At 38.4% G+C, this 16,461-nt stretch overlaps 1 long non-coding RNA gene across 1 annotated transcript; it reads left to right on the top strand.

Annotated features, from left to right (window-relative positions):
- Positions 1-585: 585 nt before the first annotated feature.
- Positions 586-15,964, top strand: LOC148152580 (uncharacterized). The gene is made up of 2 exons (XR_015762091.1): positions 586-2,478; positions 2,576-15,964. It is a non-coding gene; the product is annotated as an uncharacterized LOC148152580 (long non-coding RNA).
- Positions 15,965-16,461: the final 497 nt, after the last annotated feature.

Raw genomic sequence — 16,461 nt, forward strand, 5'->3', positions numbered from 1 at the left:
GTGAAATATCCATTCTCTCCTCTTCTCCCCCTATAACTTTGGGAAATAAAAAGTAACTGTTTCCAAATTCTCAAAAATTATTATGTGTGATAGCATACTAGACATTTCCTTATTTTCCTTATTTATCATTAGAACGGGACTGACCAAAAAGTTTACACTCTGATCTTTTCAGGAAGTCTTTATTTTTGTGCCCTGCTATCAGCCAGCTTCCCTCCTCCTTTATCAGAAATGAAAAATTATAAATGCACACTTCGTGTTGGGAACCTGTGTTTGTTGACTGACTTTTATTTGTCAGGCTTACGAGACAAAAGCTGAAAAAAAAAAAAAAGATCGATTCTCTTCGCGTTTAAAATAACACAAAACAGCGTAAAAAGACCTCCACACAGGACGTCGTTTATTTACGTATGTATTTTTATTTTGATAGCTGCCGATTAAACTGAAAGTTACAACATTGACATGATTATATGAGTAGTTTTTACCGAGAAATCGATCAGAAGCGCCGTGAAAATGGTCAGATCCGCCGAATCTACTTCTCTGGCTGCAATGCGCGCTCCCGACACAGGAGGAACAGATTTTCACAGGGGAACAGAATTTCTCACAGAGCGGCTGCGTCTCCAGCTTCAAGACGAAATCCGCTGAGTTTTTTCCGTGCTCTCTCTCCGTGTGCGTCGGTGTTCCGACGTTTGGCCTCCACCGTCACCCAGGACAGGCTGTCCAATTTCTCCATCGGCGCCGCCGCGGGTATACCGTCGTTGCTATTGCACTCGGGAGCGAGACCTCTCCTCTGCAGGTCCTTCATGGCTTCCGCCGCGCTGCTATACGTGATCGGGCCACCGTCAAAAAACACACGGAGCTTAGCTGGCGGCGGGGTTTGGAAACGGAGACCTTTTTCTTTCAGAAGTTTTCGGATAGGGGCGTAAGCTTTCCTCTTCTTTTGGGTCTCTGCCGGATAATCCTGATCGAAATAAACCCGCTGCTGGCTGAGACGAATCTCTCTTTTCTTCCACGCGGCACAAAGCACCAAGTCCCTGGTTCTAAATGCCAGAAAGGAGATCACCACGGAGCGGGGGTTCGCATTCTGCGGCGGTTTGGGACCCAAAGCCCGGTGGCAGCGCTGTATAGCTAAATCGATATCCTGGAGTGACAGCTCAGCCTTAATGAAACCACCGCAGTGAAGTTAGTTTCAAGTTGGATATTCGATATTCGAGCTCCGGGGAGTAAGCGGCGTTTAGCTCAAGGTTGATCCGATTTATGAACGCTAATGTCGGCCAGCGGTTCTCCACCGCTCCCGGCCCGAGCTCCGCGGAGTAACCGACGTTTAGCTGAAAGTTGATCCGATTTCGGAACGCTACTCTCGGCCAGCGGTTCTCTATCGCTCCCGGCCGCAGCGCCCGAAGGTTCACTTAGGGACTATCAACAAATTACTGAACCTAACATTCCTGTCAAAGGAATATAATGTTTTCTTCAATAGCTTCCAGGTCATTTGACCTAATGACTCAAAATCACTTTGAAATAATTATAATAGTCCCTATAGATGAGGCACAGACATTTGTTTTCCATTTTAAATCATTTTCCATTTTTTAGGAATTTTTTTCATCAAAATTGAGTGTTTTTCCTCAATAGCTTCCAGGTCATGTGACCTATTGATTCAAAATCACTTTGAAATTGTTCTACTAGTCTGTATAGACGAGGCACAGTGATTTATTTTCCATTTTAAATAATTTTCAATTTTTTATTAATTTTTTTCATCAAAATTGAGGGTTTTTATTCAATAGCTTCCAGGTCATGTGACCTATTGACTCAAAATCACTTTGAAATAATTATAATAGTCCCTATAGATGAGGCACAGACATTTGTTTTCCATTTTTAGCCATTTTCCATTTTTTTGGAATTTTTTTCATCAAAATTGAGGGGTTTTATTCAATAGCTTCCAGGTCATGTGACCTATCGATTCAAAATCACTTTGAAATAATTATAATAGTCCTTATAGATGAGGCACAGACATTTATATTCGATTTTAGTCCTTTTTATAATTTGTAGGTATTTTTATATTAGCTTCTATGTCAATCAGTCAATCCAATTTTATTTGTACAGCACATTTCAGCAGCAAGGCATTTCAAAGTGCTTTAAATAATAAAAACATGAAAACACAGAGTCATGCAACATAGAATCAACAATCAAAACATTACATTAAGTTAAGAGCTGTCATTAAATTCGTAATTGATTACGTTTCAAATACAGCTCTAAACAGGTGGGTTTTTAGTCGAGATTTAAAGGCTCTCAGTGTTTCAGCTGTTTTACAGTTTTCTGGAAGCTTGTTCCAAATCTGTGGTGCATAGAAACTGAATGCTGCTTCTCCTCGTTTGGTTCTGGTTCTGGATGCAGAGCATCCAGAACCAGAACCAAACGAGGAGAAGTTTTAGTTCTGGAGCAGTTTTAGTTCTGGAGCAAACCAGTTTAGTAGACTGGAGCAATGAGGTACGCTCATTTTTAATTCATTTTGACCCATTTTATTTTTTTTTAGGCAATTTTATATTTAAAAAATATATTTCCTATTTTCTCTTCACCTCCGTAGGCTGCCACCTTATCATGATGAAAGTGTTTGAGTGTTGAAGTGACTCTAGGAGTTATGCTGTCAGGGGTTTCATACCCCTTGTAGGGTCACCCAATGCTAGAGGTGATGAACCAGACAAAGAGCAGCCCAAAGACCCTTTATGAAGAGCACAATCAATGGATACAGTGTCCCCTCACCTGGACGCAGGTCACCAGGGCTCCACCCAGGCTGGAGCCTGGAGTTGGTTCTCCGTGGCAGCATCTGGTGCCAAAACACATGGAGTCTGGCCAGGCTCAGCCCAAAGGGGGTTCACCTTCCCATGGGCTCACCACATGTGGGCCAAAAGGGCTGGGTGCAATGTGGGATGTTAGAAGGCCGAGGGAGGGGACCTTGGCCATCTGACCCTGGGCGATAGACTTTTCATGGGCATCACCTCTCTGGTGGGAGCCTGAGCTGGTGTGTGAGGTTGAGAGGTTCTAACTAGAAATAGTCTCATCTCATCGCATGACCCGAGATGAGAGCCATGCACTAATTAATGGAACATTTATAAACAATCTGATATGTAGTGAGATAATGTAATGTTTCAGTTGTTGGCTGTGTTTCTATGACTTGTTTTTTTGTGTTTTTATGGTGTAAAGCTCTTTGAAATGCCTTGTTGTTGAAATGTGATATATAAATAAAATTTCATTAGATTTTTGGATTTGGGTATTTTCTGTCCGAGGCCACGTTCTGCACAACCGGGGTTCTGAAGGGATCCATTTTGGTGGCCTTGGGATCACACCTCTGCTTTTGGCAGATGATGTGGCCCTACTGGCTTCATCAGGTCGTGATCTACAGCTTTACTAGAGCAATATGCAGATGAGTGTGAAGCGGCCGGGAGGAGGATCAGTACCTCCAGATCCAAGGCCATGGTCTTGAGCTGGAAAAGGGTAGAGCGTCTTATTTGGGTCAGGGAAGATTGTCCTGACCCAAGTGGAGGAGTTTAAGCATCTTAGGATCTTTTTCACTGTTGGAGTTCATTCATTTCTGTCTCTGTTCACCACCCATGTCCGTTAACCAGTTTCAGGACCCGACCAGAACCACTCATCATAAATGACCTTGAGAAATAATGAGATTTGGTTATATATAAAAACAAACTTTAATGCTAAAAGATGATCCAATTCCACAAGCCATACTTATCCAAATGGAACATCATGCTTCTTATGTTACATTCACCGTCCAGCGTTGGGCTAAGTGAGGCAAAGATTGTAGCAAGTTTAGCTTTTTATTCATCTCTGCAATCTGTACCCTCCCTAAGCGGTACTCTAATCAGTTTCAGTCTGTTTACATGTCAGCAGTCACATATAAACATGGTTATGTATGCTGCAGCGTGTTAAGAGGGTAAAAGAGATGGAGGAAAATACAGAATCCATAACATCAAGAATGAGGGCAAAATGGACAGGAGATCAATAGACGGATTGGTGCAGTAAAGTGGGCGTTGTACCAGTCTGTCATGGTGAAGAGAGCTGGATCGAAAAGCAAAGGTCTCGATTTGCCAGTCGATCTGTCTCTACCTTCATCTATGGCATAGGCTTAAAGGTCTTGACTGAAACTAACGGCCAAAATTAGTTTTTTCCATAAGGTGTCTGGGCTCTCCCTTAGTGATAGGATGAGAAGCTCAGTCATCCAGGAGGGACTGAGAGTAGAGCTGCTGAATTTTCACTTCGAGAGGAGCCAGCTGAGGTGGGTCAGGCATCAGATTAGGATCCCTCTTTGACGCCTCCCTAGTGAAGTCTTTTGGGCACGTCCCACCAGGAGGAGGCCCACAGGAAAACCCAGGACACGCTGGAGGGACGATGTTTCTCCAGCGTGGACGAGCTTTCCAGCTCCTCCTGGGATTCCCCTGGAGGAACTGCAACAAGTGGCTGGGGAGACGGAAGTCTGGGCCTCTGCTGACCCCGCAACCCGACTGCAGACAAGGGGAAGATGATTGATTGATTTTTCTTCAATAGCTTATGGGTCATAAGACCCATAAGTTAATTGGGTCTTATTAACTCAAAATCAATGTGAAATTATTCTACTAGACAGGATAGGTGGTGCAAACTCATTTTTATTCCATTTAGCCCTTTTTATTCCTTTTCAGTCGGTCACATGAAATTTAAGATATTAAACACCAATCATATTTTTTAATTTGTAAATTTAAATGATGTAAAAAATAGATAAAGATCTAAAATGGGGAAAAATGAGGGTGCCTAATCTCTAATGATTAGTACAACAATTTCAAAGTAGTTTTGAATCAATAGAACACATGTCTTGGAAGCTATTGCAAAAACATACTAAATTGTGACAAATGAAATTGCTAAAACATAAAAAAAATGTTAAAATAGGAAACAAATGACTGTGCCTCATCTATACAGGATAAAAGAACAATTTCACACTGCTTCTGGGTCAATAGGTCACAATACCTGGAAGCTATTGAATTAAAATACTAAATATTGACAAAACAAATTGCTAAAAAAAAAAAAATGTTAAAATGGAAAATAAATGTCTGTGCCTCATCTATAAGGACTATTATAATTATTTCAAAGTGATTTTGAATCAATAGGTCACATGACCTGGAAGCTATTGAAGAAAAACCCTCAATTTTGATGAAAAAAATTAATAAAAAATGGAAAATGGCTCAAAATGGAAATCAAATGTCTGTGCCTCATCTAAAGAGACTAGTATAATTATTTCAAAGTGATTTTGAGTCATTAGGTCACATGACCTGGAAGCTATTGAAGAAAAACACTTAATTTTGATTAAATAAAATCAATAAAAAATGGAAAATGGCTAAAAATGGAAATCAAATGTCTGTGCCTCATCTATAAGGACTATTAGAATTATTTCAAAGTGATTTTAAGTCGTTAGGTCACATGACCTGGCAGCTATTGAATAATTACCCTCAATTTTGATGAAAAAAATTAATAAAAAATTGAAAATTATTTAAAATGGAAAACAAATGTCTGTGCCTCATCTATACAGACTAGTAGAACAATTTCAAAGTGATTTTGAATCAATAGGTCACATGACCTGGAAGCTATTGAAGAAAAACACTCAATTTTGATGAAAAAAATTAATAAAAAATTTAAAATTATTTAAAATGGAAAACAAATGACTGTGCCTCATCTAAAGAGACTAGTAGAATTATTTCAAAGAGATTTTGAATCAATAGGTCACCTGACCTGGAAGCTATTGAAGAAAAACACTTAATTTTGATGAAAAAAAAATCAATAAAAAATGGAAAATGGCTAAAAATGGAAATCAAATGTCTGTGCCACATCTAAAGAGACTAGTATAATTATTTCAAAGTGATTTTGAGTCATTAGGTCAAATGACCTGGAAGCTATTGAAGAAAACATTATATTATTTAATATTAAAATTATTGAAAATATTGTATATGACTTTAAAATTTATAGATGCTATTTTGGCTCATGTAAAAGCATGAATTAGCACTGACAATTAGTTAGTTGGTTTCAATTCAAGGCATTTATTAACATTTCTTTGACAGGAATGTTTGGTTCGGTAATTTGTTGATAGTCCCTAAGTGAACCTTCGGGCGCTGCGGCCGGGAGCGGTGGAGAACCGCTGGCCGACAGTAGCGTTCATAAATCGGATCAACCTTGAGCTAAACGCCGCTTACTCCGCGGAGCTCGAATATCGAATATCCAACTTGAAACTAACTTCACTGCGGTAATGAAACCATCCATAAATTCCAGCAGATTATCTCCCTCTGTGTCTTCCGGAATCCCGTACACACGGATGTTGTTTCTACGTGAGCGTGCTTCTAAATCAGTCAGTTTGGCTTGAATTTTATCTTGGTTGTTTATAGTTTGAGACAGCACCTCTTTCGCCGCCGCGGTCCACTCCTCCATTTCTGCCACACGTTGTAACGACTCCTCCGCTCTCTTTTGGTTCTCCCTTATGTCCGACACAATTTCGTTTAGTTTTCCATTAATCTCCTCTTGGAAACTTCTTAAATCTCTCTTCATGTCGGTAGAGAAGTCTTCACGAAAGCAGCACAGCTCTTCCTTCATGTCTGCACGGATAGCTACAATCTCTTTGTGGATAGCTCCGATGCTAGCCTGAAGCCCCTCCATAGCCATGTGCTGATTAGTTACGCCTTCGTCAAATAGTGAATTTCTCTCGCTTGTTTCGTATGTCTGTTTTGATTTAACGTTACTTTTCGATGCCTTTCCCCTTTTCATCATAAAATAATCGGTCTTAGAGGGTTAATTCAGCTCTGGCAAAGGGGGAATTAGCCGACCGAGTTGGGAGCTCTGATTCAATGCGTCTGCTCACCTCAGCGCCATAACCGGAAGCCGCTGATTCCTTTCTGTACATTTTCTTACTTGTTCATAATTCTTACTGACTGTATGTGATATATTGACACAAAAACATATACAACTTACTACAAGGAGTGGAACGCTCCACCCCCACCATTTATATGAGTGGGATATCCCAACCACACAGACGCTTCGCTGTTGGCTTGTTGGCAAAAGATGTTAATTCAATGTTGAATTATCATCGCAAAGGTTGGATGTATGGTTGAGGTCGACAACTGACGGTGGATCAACCATCAAAGAACCATCTCACTCTAGCCAATTAACTAACGTTGAAACTGTGTCATTATAGGGCCTGCTATGCAATGCATGGCAAGAACCTATTGTTCTACACCCAATAAGGTGTCTGTTTATTATTTATTATTCATCCGTGACCGTTAATACGGCCCGAATAGCTGTGTGCCCACCCACAAATGTGGTATCAAAACGTGCGGCTCAATCCCGGCATTGGAGCTATTACTTTTAGTGGGATTCTGAGTTAAAATGACGACATCGAGAAAAACGAGCAAAAAACAAGGCTGAGCGTCTCACAGAATCAGTAATCTTTCTCTCTGAAACACACACACAGCACAGGGGATTTCTGATTCCAAAACTCTTTTTAACTCGCCCTCACAGGCACAAATATCGGCCTATTGGTCTAAAAGTTGGTCATGACATAGATACTGTTGAGAAAATAAATTTAAAATAAGCTAGTTTTAAAACTTAATATGTCTTGATTCAAATGGCCTAAATTGTGGTTTTAAATCAGTAACTTATTCTGGCCTATTGACCTTTATTTTAACTGTAGTTCCAGCTGATGGTTTGCTAGGATCATTTGAACTGCCTTTTGTCTGTGGGAAAACAATACAGTGGAAGTTGTAGCTTTTCACACTCATCTGTGAAGGGCCGTAAACACGGCAGGGGTTTAGGCTTCAGATAGAGGGTCAGAGATAGCTCCTGGTTGGAGGAGCAAAGGTACGCCTTATTTGAATAAATTAAATACAAGAGGATAAAACTTTCTACACAGAAGTAACAAATTAGATTTGCCCTTGCAATTCTCCAAAGATGTCTTTGCACGTCTTTCCTTTTCTTCTTTTTTACATTTATGTGAGGTAAATGAATGTATGTCTCCGTTGTTCTGCAGTTTCTGGTGTAAGTTTGTGCATTGTCTTACTTCTAAGTTTATGCATTGTCTTATATTGGATTAAATTCTGTAATTCTGTGATGTCAACACGCATTGTTGTTTCCTTGTGCCTACACGTGGCCTGCCGAGAGGACCTGGGATCTAAAGGAAGAGAGAGAGCCAGATCTTTTTTCCAAAGTTAACTATTTTAGATAATATTCTTCCTTAACATTTGGGGGCTCGTGCCGGTTCTGGAGTCTCGGTGGGCGGCTGTTTGGCCCTGATTGATCCGTTTCGGCCCGACGCTTCGGTGTGGTAAGAAACTGCTTAATTATTTTTTGGTTGTCTGAAGCACCGTGAGGTCGGACCGGGGCTGGTTGTTCTTGGTGTGTGCGGCATCGCAGAGTTTGGAAACTGCAGCGGTATATAAAATCCCTCCTAAAAGAGTCTGTAGTTTGAAGAGAAAATACACACAAACGGGGGTTCGTGGCTGTTCCAAGCAGCAGGACTTTGCGCTACCTCTGCTAAAGCTGGGTTTCTTTTGAATTCTTTGCCCTGAGAGTCGTCCCGTACCTCTTTAAAAGAATTTGGGTCTTTGTGTATTCAGATAGTATGGGCTTGAATCGGCCCGGGGATTACGACTCATCTCCAGTGGACTTATAATTGGACTGGTTTGGGATTAATTGGATGGGTTTGGGTTGAATCACCCTACTCTGGGAGTAAAAGGACTGATAGCAGGTTGAATCACCTTTACTGTGGCTCTCTGAACCGGGTCGCCGTAAGTAGAAGTCTGTTACTGGATGTATCGTCTTTCTCTGGGACCCTGAATCGAGTTGCCAAAGAGTATAAAGGACTGAGATAAGTTATTTAATTTGGTACAGGTTGAATCACCTTGAAGGACTGATAAGTTGAAATGAGAATAAAAGAGATTTGTAAAAGTGAAGTTGGAAGATTATAAGATGCATCATACGTTCTTTTGAGCCGGCGCCTGACATTTTCTTTCCTGTCTTTTCTTGGCTGAACTACGACGTCGTCTGTGTATCTGTGTTTGTGTGCGGGTTGATCTATTACTGATTGTGTGTCTGTCTTCCGCCGTTATATGTTCCACCACGCGCGCTGCTGTCTGTCTCTGTCTGAGTTGTGTTGAGATTGTGCAGGAGGGCTTTGTGTCTTGTTATGTGTTTGTCTGTTTTGCTGGATGTTATGTTGCTGTGTTTCTGTTAACTCATGCTTCTGTGGGACAGAGATTTCTTCTCCATTTTGGTTACAGGTTTTGTTCCACAGAGCAGGGGGCCTGATTGACCACTCCATTTGCATTTTGGGAGTGCTGCAGTTCTGTTAGCACTGACATTTCCAGCTCACTCTTTCAGGATTCTTGGAATTTGATGTGAATTTCTTTTAGAACTGTGTTTTATGTTGAAATGAAAAGATTTAAAGTTGAAAATAACAGATTTAAAGATGTTTCTACTTTCTCAGCGGGAGAAATGTGTGGCATCAGTTCCAGGCTGGAGCACTGGAATGATCTCATTGCTTTTTTATGATATTGTAACATTGACAATCACTTCAATTCCTAGGTTTTCTGACACAGGATGGAACACCCTCACTGATTGGAACAAGAGAAAAAACGAGAACATGTGATGTTTTTCTCCTTGACAGTGTTTTCTGCACTGTTAATGTAGGACATGTTGAAACACTAATGAATGACTTTGTTTCTTGTAGGACGATCTTCATGTGCAGTCCATTTTTTCATATTACCTGACCACATGAATGTTTTTGGGGCTTTCCTACAGGGGGTCTAGTTACTGGGTAGCCATTTAATAACAGTGGGCTATCATGAAATAAGGTTGTGTGTATAAAATGGAGTTTTTGAAACAGGTCCACTCAAAACTGAACAACATTAGAACTATTGGATAATTATGTTTCTTTCAACCATGGTGTTATAATAATTGTGTTTAAGACTTTCTACAGGACGATTTGTGGTTTGAAATTTGGGTAAATATGTGTTTGGAAGATGGATTCAGTACAAATTGGGCAGTTCTACCTTTATGGTTCACGAATTTCTTTATTTCACATGTGGGAGTGTGACGAACAAATTACAGGTGAACATGGGGATCTTTTCAGTTGCTGTAAGTGAATTACACTACTCAATGTGTTTGCCCAATGTCATCGAGGATAATTGGGAGTATATTTCTTGAAATTATGGGTCAACTAATATACAGATGCCTTCAAATACTGAGAATGGGGTCATGTTCTTGGTCTCACAGCAGTGTTGGGGGCAGATCACACCTCATTTTGTTTGGTCAGCTTCATCTGGGGTAACATCCTGCATCTTTCTTACAATGGGGTGTTGAAGGGTCTGCTTGAGTGTAAATGAGAATGAATGTGTATGCAAATGGCCATTGCTGGGTTTTAGGAAGCGCTGTGTAAATATGACGTCACTTTAGTGAGTAGCTGTGTGATATTTTTCTTATTTTGAAACTATTTAGGGACAGTAAAGGTTTTGTTTCATAAAATTACTTGTATTACTGGTTTACGGCCAATCTTAAAGGTGATGATTACATATTTTGGTATCACAATCTGGTTGAAGCTGAATCATCTGCGTGTGCAGTACAATTAATACGAAACAGGAATTCAGCCTTGGCTTGAAGACGATATATGTAGTTATTAGGAAACTGTCTTATAAACTTTGACTAACAACACTAACAAACTAACCTAACTTCTAACTAAATTAACTTGGTTTATGTGTCACATGGGTAACTGATTGGACATGTTGAAATTTTAGCATAATGGGGAAAGTCTCCTATTTTGGTTTTCCACCTCTAAATTGTTTTTTCTTTTTGAAATAAGAAAAATACAGGGGGATATTATAAAGATAAGAGATTACTGATAGAACTTTGAAATTTAAAACATCCCAGTCTATTTTGAATATTGGATGGATGATTTGGAGAAATGGTGGAACATGTTACAATATTTTAGTTTTTCAGCAAATTATTATATAACAGTAACATAGATTCCAAATTGTTTTTAAAATGATAATTTTATTATATCAACAGGGGGAGAAGGAAAAGTAGACCCTAATTCCTGGTAAATTTTTGGATATGGTTAATTGTAAATTAGTTAATCAATAATAATAAGTTTTTCATTCAACAGTAGTGAATTATGGATTTCTTTAATGTAGAGTCATATTGCCTTCCTGCTTGACTAAAATATGGTGTATGTGATATAGAAGCTTCTACTAAATTAGATTTGATCATCTAAAATTGAACAGCTTTAAGCAACATCTATGAAATGTTTATTACATTTAAAATTGTTGATGGATTTCTGCATCACTGCTGATTTTGATTATATACAGTTGGGTGTAAATTGTTAATTTTGAGGAAAATTTTGGTTAAAACTGCTATGAAATTCAAATGAAATGTGAATAACTTCTGAAATTTTAAAATAGGACTTTGTCTTGAAGCGTGGGACAATGATAAGGATGTTTAGTATTTAGTAGAACAATATGAAATTCATAATTATTTGACAAAGTGCAATTCAATCACAACTTTTATAAGTGTTAGTACTAGGACATTTTAGATTTTGTTCTAGTTCTTTAATGAGTTTGTGAGGTTGTGATTTTAAAATTTGTAGTTGATATTTGGCACAAACAGAGTGAATGTCATCGAGGTATAGACGTCTATTGATTTTGAACAGTAAGTGTCTTTATTTTCTTAATTCTGGCACGTCTGATGGTGGAATGTTTTAATACATTTCTATGTTTATTCTTTTGCAGTTCAGGACTTGAGGCAGTTGGCCGTTTGTGCTGTAACAACAAATCTAGAGCCACAAAGGCGGATGCATCACAAGATAAAATTAAATTTTATTTTATAATAGTGAAAGTAAACAAAATGTGGCATATATACGTTTTGATTTTTTAATTACTTTGTATTATTTTTTCTCTGGCAGTTCTCTTTCCTTCTGACTTGATGGCGATCTTGGGGGCAGGGTCTTTCAAGCTCAGAGATCATGGGACGGTGTGATTAGAAAGGATCGTCTTGATTACCGCATCAGGCCGCTGTTGTTGCTGCTGAACAAGGACATGCCGATGCTGAACTGTGCCCATCTTCTGCTGGACTGCTGTATGAAAGCCAAAAACTGTTGAACGATTACTAAGGTCAGTGAAGATGAACTGTTGTCACGTGAGGGCAAAGTGCTGCTCACAGGACCTGGCAACAGATGTCTGCTTTGAGTGTTGCTTTTCACACCTGGCTGAAAACAAAAGGGACTCAGGCGTTATCTGCGAGAGTCCTCTACAGCCTGGAATCAACAGGGAGTCGGGACCACAAAGATCAAAGCTTTTTGTCCAAACCCAGACGGGGGTTTCAGTGGATGACTGATCTGCTGGTTTCTACGTCCTGGTCTGTCGACCACGAAAGGCTGACCAAAGTTCATCAAACAGGGACTGTATCCAGATGTTTCTGCACTGCAGGAATGACTGCTACTCTGGACACCTTCTGATTCAGCAGATAAAGAATTGGGGCATGGCAAGTCGCTCAGCAGTGGTCCTGTTGTGTGTTCTCATGTTTGATCCTGGATTCTCACCTCTGATCATGTGACCTGAGCGCCAAGGCCCACTCCTGGGGTTCCCTTTAGTCTGCAGGTTGGAGACGAAACGGGTGCCAACAAAACTTGGTAGTGGTGAATAAGTTCTTTTAAATTTTTGTAGTGTGTGATGCCATTGTTCTCTCCTTACTTTAGTTATGGCACAGATGCGCCCTGTTGCCTTCACGTCCTGAACCCATGCTGTGAAATGCTAAGTGTTGAGGACACCCATCTCCTGGTGTCAGAGGTTTTCCAATACAATTGGAGGGTTCGTGTGAACCAACGGTTACTATTCTGCATTTCTCGGAAATGCATTAACTTCCTCCATGATTCACTCTGTTTGTCTCACAAAATGCTAATGTGTTTTCCCTTCCTTCCTAAAACAGGAATGGGAAGGGAACTATTACAATTACAAAAGTTTTTCTTAACCATAGCTGAGTTTCATTGTGTGTTACGTTTCATCTACTAAGGAAGATGATCTAAATTTTATTTGCATAGGATCAGGCTACCATTCAGTGAAAACTAAATTTAAATTTAAATGGAATTTAAAATTCAGGTGTTAAAGTGGATTGATGAGTGTCTGTGGAGCTTACTGAGCTAATGACACCAAGTTCTATGTTGATTTCATAAATTTAATCAAACATTAAATTCTTTGATTGAGGTGTGCAGATTGTAACAGCATCTGGGACACCATGTTTAAATTGCATCCAACTGTGTTATATGATGCTAAAGTTAGTGGTGATAGCGGATTTCATCTCAATGAGTTGTATGGGATTTTTATTGTATTCTATGACAGAACATTTGTTCTGTTATAGAAACAGGGGGAAATGAATGGAATTGATCTAATAAGCAAATTTTTAGTTTGGATTTCTCTTTACTTATTAGCATAAAAGAGGTTATTGAAGTTAAATCAAAATTAATTAAGTATGAGCTAACTATTTGGATATGGAATAACTAAAATTTATAAATTGAATACACTAAACTTAATATTACTTGTCAAATAATTTATATAAACAGTGTTTCTTAAAACAAGGAAGGTGATTGTTGGATTGTTGAATCTCTATTCATATGATTGAAAACAAGTTGTTTAACTAAGACATCCAGGAAGGTCTAAACTAAATCATTCAATAAACTTAGCTATATCGAATTTCTTTCCCCAAAACTGAAAATACATTGATAATTGATAAACAATATAAAAAGGGTAATTCATTATCCAATTAAATATTTTATAAATAGGTTTTCAAAAGAATAAATGGATCAAAGGTAAAAATGGTTGAAATTTTGGGATTTAAAACTATGATTGGAATAAAGTAAGTCATTTTGATATTTAGTGACACGGTTAACTTTACTCATGTAAAACAGGTTGATAATTTTTAAGGTTTTAAAATAGAAAATATGATGATTGAAATTAAATTGGTCTAAATTGGAGATTTACAAATTAACAATTATGGAACTGCTTCTAAAATATGGTTAAGGTTTGGGTTCAACACAATGGGAAAACATTTATTTCTCTGATGTAGGCCTTTTATAAAAAGAGGGTCAAAAGATTGACAAAATACAGCTCTAAAGGAGAAGCTTCTTAAAATTCGAAGTTTACTGAGTTATAATACAAAAGGAAAATTACTGGAAGAGACTTAACATAGGGAAACAAATGATAATTAGGAATAAAGTTTCAAAGAGAAATAAATAAAACTAAAAGCTACCACAAAATCTCTTCCTTCCTGATAATGAAGTAACTATTAAAATAAGATTTGATAACAAGACCAATATATGACTTGAAACAATAGGAATAATTAGAGTATTAATTAATAGATAAGTGCAAATAAAACATTAATTCAAATTGGAAGGAATTACTTATTTTATTTTAAAATACATTAAGGAGCTCTAGATAGGTGACAGACTCTGTTCCAGTATGCCGACCAGCTGATGACCTCATTGGATAACAAAGGACCAAAACCTGGTGTGACTGAGGACCTTCAGCCCTGGCCGGAGGACGACCTCACACCTAGATGTTCATCAGGATTTCTTTCATTCTACTCTGCTTTTGATGTCACCAAATTGGAAAAGAGGGAACGACCTCTTTGTTAAACTCACCAAATTCTGGGCATAATAATCCCTAAATAGGTGAGCATCGGTTACTGAGCTGACGACCCTGAGTTCAAAATATAAGGAAAATGAGCTGCTGGACACCAGAGGATCTTCTTTGTTTTTCCTATTAACAAGTTTTCATCTACGACGTGCCATCGAACTCATCTTACTTCAAGGAGCATCAAGAAACACGGACACAAAATGAAGATATGTAAAAAAAAAAAAAGAAAAAATTGTTGTACAAAAACTATTCAACTGGAGGTTTATTGATAGTTTGTAAGTCTTTTATATGCAGTATATTGTATCAAACTTGCTCATTTATTTCATGGATAATTTTGACAAGTATTTGTGTATCATCTATTTACATCAGGAATATGATTGACTTTTCTAAAATATTTTAAGTATTACAGTAAGATTTGTGGTAAAGTTTCTGTTAAGTATTGATAAATTTATGCATCATCTTTTGGTAAGATATGACTATGGGCTAGAACATTTTGAACATTTATTTTAGGATTTGAATCCTTTATATGATTGTGCTGTTTGATTTTATGTGCAATGAATATGCCAACATTTTAACAACAAATGTTATGTAGAAGGTTGCATGCAAAAAGAGGGGCGTAATTTATCAGCTATAATATGGTGTTTCTGAATTTAGGCTTATTCCATCGCATAGCATATTTTGAAATTATATTTTAGAGTGTAATCTCTATTAAGAGATTAAAAGAGGGAACTGTTGAGAAAATAAATTTAAAATAAGCTAGTTTTAAAACTTAATATGTCTTGATTCAAATGGCCTAAATTGTGGTTTTAAATCAGTAACTTATTCTGGCCTATTGACCTTTATTTTAACTGTAGTTCCAGCTGATGGTTTGCTAGGATCATTTGAACTGCCTTTTGTCTGTGGGAAAACAATACAGTGGAAGTTGTAGCTTTTCACACTCATCTGTGAAGGGCCGTAAACACGGCAGGGGTTTAGGCTTCAGATAGAGGGTCAGAGATAGCTCCTGGTTGGAGGAGCAAAGGTACGCCTTATTTGAATAAATTAAATACAAGAGGATAAAACTTTCTACACAGAAGTAACAAATTAGATTTGCCCTTGCAATTCTCCAAAGATGTCTTTGCACGTCTTTCCTTTTCTTCTTTTTTACATTTATGTGAGGTAAATGAATGTATGTCTCCGTTGTTCTGCAGTTTCTGGTGTAAGTTTGTGCATTGTCTTACTTCTAAGTTTATGCATTGTCTTATATTGGATTAAATTCTGTAATTCTGTGATGTCAACACGCATTGTTGTTTCCTTGTGCCTACACGTGGCCTGCCGAGAGGACCTGGGATCTAAAGGAAGAGAGAGAGCCAGATCTTTTTTCCAAAGTTAACTATTTTAGATAATATTCTTCCTTAACAATACACAAGCCTGCTCCCGTAAAATGTTTTTAAAATGTTGCTAGAGCTTGTGTTTTTTTGTCAGGGTCCTTGAGACCGACGCTGGGTGTCTCACAAGTATAGAAACTCTGTCTCCATCGTCCTGTCTGACAGAGCCAGCCCAGGTGCAGATAATTAATTACCATAGCAACGGGTCCAGGAGAGAGGCAGCGAGTAGTCTCACAAACAGGCGCAGAGACAGGTCTCACAATGCATTGTGGGAAGAATACATATTTCCTGTGACTATTCTTTTTGAGTGTGAATAGGGTATATGCCACGGACTTCCGTTTTAGCACTTCCCCATTTTTTTTCCACATAGCCTGCTTCCGGTGCACAGGTCACTCTGTGTTAGAGAT

Source organism: Poecilia mexicana, unplaced genomic scaffold, assembly GCF_051168715.1.
Source record: "Poecilia mexicana isolate PSO_F unplaced genomic scaffold, ASM5116871v1 scaffold_23, whole genome shotgun sequence".
NCBI lineage: Eukaryota > Metazoa > Chordata > Actinopteri > Cyprinodontiformes > Poeciliidae > Poecilia > Poecilia mexicana.